The 6,672-nt window shown below is 39.7% G+C and overlaps 1 long non-coding RNA gene across 1 annotated transcript; it reads right to left on the bottom strand.

Annotated features, from left to right (window-relative positions):
* Nucleotides 1–749: 749 nt before the first annotated feature.
* LOC116030741 lies at nt 750–3,054 on the bottom strand. Its single transcript, XR_004100444.1, has 2 exons — nt 2,860–3,054; nt 750–1,042 (listed from the first exon to the last, which is right to left on the bottom strand). It is a non-coding gene; the product is annotated as an uncharacterized LOC116030741 (long non-coding RNA).
* Between the last annotated feature and the right edge of the window lie 3,618 nt (nt 3,055–6,672).

The following is a 6,672-nucleotide window of genomic DNA, read 5'->3' as shown; positions in this document are numbered from 1 at the left end:
ATGCACACCGATCACTGTAAACTATAAAGGTCACCAACTATTTTCAGTCTTCAAACAGCGATTCCGGGCTTGTAAAGAATGCGTCAGGTCCAAGAATTTTGTGAACATGCGGCGGCTTCGAACAACAGTCGAGTCGGTAGGTCGACCAACGAGATTGTAATATACATGTAGCGGCGATAGGCACCGAGTTCCCTGCCGATCAACCCCCGACCTCACGTGCTCGGCTCTCCGACCATGCAGCTCATTGATTACTGATGCGAATTTATGATTATCAATCCAGAAAAATGGAGAGGGTCCGACTCAATGTTGCTCGGCTGCTCGACTATGTATTGCTCATGTTGGATATGGTGCCGACCACCAAAACATTTAATTAAGTTAAGATTCGGAGTAGGTCGGGACGTGACAACACACTGACCGATAACGAATCAACTCTTACGATCGGTGAGAAATTCGAGCAAGTATGATTGAACCTGAGCTGAATGATGGTCGGGATTATTTTCTGCACTTCTGTAAGCTTTGACGTGTAAATTCATAAGCCTGGACTGATGTGCCTACGCGAAACCTTTTCTGATAGGAGGATGAGCCATCCAAGTGGTCGGAGACCGGGGAAGCGACATTATCAATTTTCATTTGCGAGGGGTTGCCATGGCATTTGATTCCCAGCTTCTGATTGGCTTTCAAGCTCTAAAGCGTCGACTGCCGGCCAAATTGAATATACATGTAACACCCCCAAATTTTATAAGCTTGAATACTCCAAAACAAACTATCTTTCTTACTAAGCATATTTAAAATAAATGCGGAAGCAACACCAAACTATAACCACGGGGGTGTTATGCCACGTTCGGGCCACTCACTAAACCCAAACGCACAGGCTACAAGCTTTCTAACTACAATCTATATTACAACAATTTCCTATCTAGATTAAAAATCTACTATAATACAACAATTTGGATTCTAAACTAATCCGTTTAAACCAAGAGACAATTCCAATGGCAACTAGCTCTACATCGCGCTCTCAAAAACGAGTCACTTCCATCAAATCCTGAAAACAGTAAGGTTTGAAAAACACAAACAAACAAAATTAGCATAAAATGCTAAGTAAGGTTCGTTTTGCCCCGTAAAATATGTACGTTTAAGTGTTGGAAATAATATACTTTCAAAAGATAGTTTTAAAATGAATAGCATGAGACATGGAATATAAATATAGGAAAGGAGTAAATCGTCTGTAGAGATTAGAACGCTAGGGAAGTATCAGATCAAAGTGCAATATACATAAGCCAACATTAAGCTGATGCAAGAACTTCATTTAAGAACAAACATCTCCTCATACAATCATCTATTTCGTATAGTAAACAAATTTGACTCTAGTAAAAGGCATAACTCCACAAGAACAATTCTCAAGCATATGATAACTTCAATAACTCAATATATACATAAGTATAGACACAAGAAGAAAACAAAGTATAACAAAAGTCTCATCAACAAGCTTATATAACAATAGTAACTCATTTAAAGTTTATATGATAATAGTAGCTCATCTCAAGCTTAGTAATAATAATAGCCCATCTCAGGCTTAATGATAGTAATGGCCCATCTCAGGCTTAATAATAATAATGGCCCATCTCAGGCATATATAATAATAATGGCCCATCTCAGGCTTAATAATAAGAATGGCCCATCTCAGGCATATGTGATAATAATGGCCCATCTCAGGCATATATAATAATAATGGCCCATCTCAGGCTTAATAATAATAATGGCCCATCTCAGGCATATAATAATAATGGCCCATCTCAGGCTTAATAATAAGAATGGCCCATCTCAGGCTTAATAATAAGAATGGCCCATCTCAGGCTTAATAATAAGAATGGCCCATCTCAGGCATATGTGATAACAATGGCCCATCTCAAGCATATATAATAATAATGGCCCATCTCAGGCTTAATAATAAGAATGGCCCATCTCAGGCATATGTGATAATAATGGTAATGGTTCAACATAACACTTATCAATTTGTATATCATTTATACATACATAGATTAAACATGTAGATTTTTAAACCATAAAATCTTATACATAGATTAAACATGTAGATTTTTAAACCATAAAATCTTATCAATGTTAAAAGATTCCTTATATAAGTATATTTATATAATCCTCCCAAAATAATATACTTGGACATATCAAATATGTATGCTAGGTTTATCAAACTAGGAAACTTATCAAGTATTATGTATGCTAGGTTTATCAAACTAGGAAACTTATCAAGTATGAATACTTTTCAAAATAAGAGTTTTCTCAAAACATAACCCTTTAAAAATCATATATTACTTAGATAAATTACACCATTCATAGGAAGTTTGATTAGCATAATTGGAATGGACTTAATTTATTAATTATTCATGAGGTCAGGGGTTCAAGTCTCACTTTAAACTAAATAAATCATTTTATAAGTGTATATGTAAATACAAAAAAAAAACATCAAACAAAGTTGCTAACAGGGGATGTCACACCAGTGACCTTCCACCTGCATAGCAACACCAATAAACCACTGCACCATCTCAACACATTGTAATCTAATTAGGCAACGAATTTATAAAGCCACATTGGTCAGTCCAGTTCCAAAAATCTGCTCCGCCAAAACCACAAAAACACCATTCCAACACCATTTTTAGACATCCAAAGCTCAACCCAACACCATATAACTCATGTTTATGCATATAACTGATTTTATTTCAAAAATAGAACACATTAACATCATTTCTAAGGATTTGAAGGTAGTAAATCAATTCAAAACATCACAACAAATGCAATCAACAATTTAGGGCAAAATAGATTTGGGCATTCATGAATCCTTACCTCAAATGCTATCATCCTCTAGCAAAATTTCCTCCTAATCCTTAGGCTCAATCACAAACTTCCCCTTCACCTCAAGTCCAAGCAAAACCATACAACCACAATACCATTTTTCAATACATACACAAACACAAGAACAAACCAATTAAAATGGAGAAGAAATTAAGAATGGAAAAATGAAGAAGAAAGAGTGGAAAAGAAGAAGAATAAATGGAGAGGAAGAAGATAACTTACCAACCTAGGGTTAGAGCTTCTTGGTCTACAACTCACGTGAGAGAGGAGAAAGAAGAGAGGGAGAAATGAAGAAGAAATGGGGTATTTATAGATGGGTGAAGGGATGGGTTAGATGGGGTAAAGAATTCTAAGTCTTCTTAATTGGGTCATGGGCTAAAAATTGAGTTTAGGAATTATTGGGCTCAAGCAAAGTCATTGGACTTAGGAAGAATAATTACTTGGGCTTAGAAAGTTTGATAGTTATAAAAATGACATTAGCAGGCTCCTCAAAGATAGATTTTGGATAGATAATTTTTGGATCATAAAATAATATATTTAAAGTCTAAAACCAAATAATTGATTTTAATAGCATTTAAGCTAAACATATTTATGATCGAAAAATAAATTTTATTTTTGAAAGTATTTGAATTAAAATAATATTGTTTATTTGGAATTATTTTACGGGGTGTCACAATACAAGTCCTGCCAAATTGAAATTTTAACGCCGTAAGGCTACAACAATCCATTTTGAGTATAGGGTGATGAGGATCCATTCTTGAGGGATTCACACGAAGTCGGTCTCCAACCATCCTCAAGCTCTGAAGACTAGAGAATTGGACTGCTTGCTTCAGCGATGAACCAGTCAAATAAAACTGGTGCGTGCAATATAACTGGCGACCGAGGTACATACACATAGTAAGCAATGCCGAACTGAATGCTCGGGGAAACTGTTGCCGGCGAGCTTGGTGGCTATCAAGAACTCGGCCTACACCGGTGAATTTAACTGTTTTGAAATGTTTTGTTCGTCTAACATCAACGTGATCGGGAGACTCGTGATTACATACTCGGGTAGAGCGCAATACCAGACTGAGGCTCTCCGAATCGTGGATGGTCGGGATCATTGTTGGTGTTCTCTGGCCTATGATGCTCGGGAGACCATGTACTCGTCTTCTAGAAAAACCAACTCAAAGTCCAGGGATGAACTTTGCTTTGAGAAGATGCAAGACTTCGATCGACTTCGGCCATTATCTTGGAAGTTTGGGACTTGCATCTGATCGTCTGAGCTGCCAACGTGATGCTTGGGGACACTGCTCATTTGACAGGGAACAATATGCTCTGAGAAATAATCGGGAACCCCATGCTCTCGGCCCCCGGTTCCTCTACTGCGATTGGGGCTGAGCTCCAATCATCGCAAATGATAACGAGGTCTACAGTCGACCTTATGCGCTGCCAAATTTGGTATATCTCAACATTTTGCAAAGCCGCCGACCATCGACACATTCAACTATATATATAAAAAATTCAGAGACCGGATTGCCGATGATGAACGATGATGAACGATCAACTTTCGAGATAACTGACCTCGCCGGATTGGATTGGACCCAGGCCTCAGGGATTGGACCTATAACTCGCAGTTGACCGGGAAGCCGTATTCAATTTTCAGAGACTGACCGGGAAACACACCAGCTTTGGGCTTTTGCGCAATGATGCTGGGTGAATTCCGCACCACAAATTCTTCTGGTTTTGCTTAGGTAAGAGAAATCGCAGGCTCAGGCTCATGACCGGCCACTGATTCCGAACAGGTTGCTGACATGTTGGTCGGGAACTCATGCTCGAGAAAATGTGAATAATGCAACCATGGTCAGTGCCCAACTCTCATGATCTTAGTGAATTAAGGGGAACATGTCCGATCGCTTATTTAACAGAAACTTGTAATCTTGCGATCAACAGCTGAGATTGACCAAGTCGGGCAAACAAACTAGAGACGAATAATGAAAACCGGTCGCCGGGAAATTTGTGATGCTCGAAGGTTTGGTCGGGAAAAAACGTGAGACTAGAGTCCGGGCAAAAATGTAGGAAGCAGCCCAACTCTATTCTGAAGAACTCAGGTATTTAATTGATCAGCAGCTCGGAGGTCAGGGAAAAAGTTTCCGCCACTCTATTTGGATGAGAAACTCCCCGGAGCCGAGCACGTTGCAGATGATCGTTGTATGTTGCAGACTGGTGATCCTTTTAGTTTGCGCGTACCTCTGGTTTCGGTCTCCCGACCTCACCCTGGTGATGGATTGTTCGCTTTACAAGGCAAATTCTTCGAAATGGTCTGCAATGATCTGTCGATAAACCATTTTGCTCATAGCTAGTAGTTGTCCGGAAGCTCGGGTAACGATAATGAGGACTGGATCTATCATGAGCACCACCACCGCTGGGAAGCTTCTGGATAAAGCAATTTTTGCCGAGGCACCATTAATATCGCTCTCTGACCAGCAGATTTAGGTAGGTGCCGATCACCATATATATGGTCACACTACAGTCCAACATTACATGAGATATTCCCCTTGCTCGGATGATCTGCATCCGGTCACCCGAACTCTTGATCAGAGAGAGGGCTAGGGGCGACTCTAGTGAAATAGCTCGATTACAGTAGGCTGTTGAGTTTGATCGGCGCTATTGGAATCTTGCTCGATAATTCAGACAAAGATGCATGGAATTTCAGGAGTGTAATAGCTGCCACTTGGCACCATAACAAATTCTAACAAATTCTTGATCTGTTATTTTCAGTTAGGCTGCTGTTAAGCTTTTTTTCCCTCTTCTTTGTACTGTATATAAACCTCCACTTTCAGTTGTGATCAGTAATGAAAAACACCAGTTCTCTTACTCCCTTCTTCTCCACTTTACTCTCATTCCTCAGCTTCTTTTACTGCTCCTAACATGGTATCAAAGCACACAGAGTAAGGGGCACCTTCAATTAATCTCTCATGGCTGCGTGGCCCCCAATCAACACTCGATCAATACCAGTTGACAACACGACAGGAATCCCGGCAGGAAATGCGACGATCGGGAACACGGCGCCGTCATCTTCCACAGATGCAACTGGATCTAATGCTTCTGAGGTAACCTTCAATCCTGAGGCACAAACGAATCCCTACTTTCTGCACATTAATGAAAATCCAACCCTAGAGCTGGTTTCCTTCCCATTAGATGGTTCAAATTACCACCCGTGGGCTAGGGCAATGACCATGTCTTTGTCAAGAACAAGATCCCATTCATCAATGGGACCATCAAGAAACCCTACACAGATAATCTAGAAAGGTACCTTGCCTGGGAGAGATGCAACAATATAGTTGTTTCTTGGATTGTTCGTTCCCTGTCTCCAACAATTGGGCGAAGTGTGTTGTGGATTGACACAGCCTATGGAGTTTGGGATGACCTAAAGAGGAGGTTTAGCAAGCAAGATATGTTTAGAATTGCATAGATTAAATGTGAGATATATCAAACTAAATAGAAAGATAACTCACTAAATGAATATTTCACTAGACAGAAACTGTTATGGGATGAACTAACTATCCTAAGACCCTTGGTATATTGTGCTTGTCCTACTAAATGTGAGTGTGGGAAGAAGATTGATGACTTGAATGCGCAATCTGAGATGGATAAGTTGTCTATCTTTCTAATTGGTCTGCATGAAAGATACACCGGAGCTAGAAATCAGATAATGCTCATGAGGCCACTTCCAGATGTTAATGAAGCCTATTCCATGATTGCACAGCAAGAAAGACAATTCCAAATGAATGATACAGGTTTTGAGAGTCAGTTGTATCAAAC

The sequence above is a fragment of the Ipomoea triloba genome, chromosome 9 (genome assembly GCF_003576645.1).
Source record: "Ipomoea triloba cultivar NCNSP0323 chromosome 9, ASM357664v1".
In the NCBI taxonomy this organism is placed as follows: Eukaryota; Viridiplantae; Streptophyta; class Magnoliopsida; order Solanales; family Convolvulaceae; genus Ipomoea; species Ipomoea triloba.
Note: the sequence above shows the minus strand (reverse complement) of the source record. Positions and strands in the feature narration are given on the sequence as shown.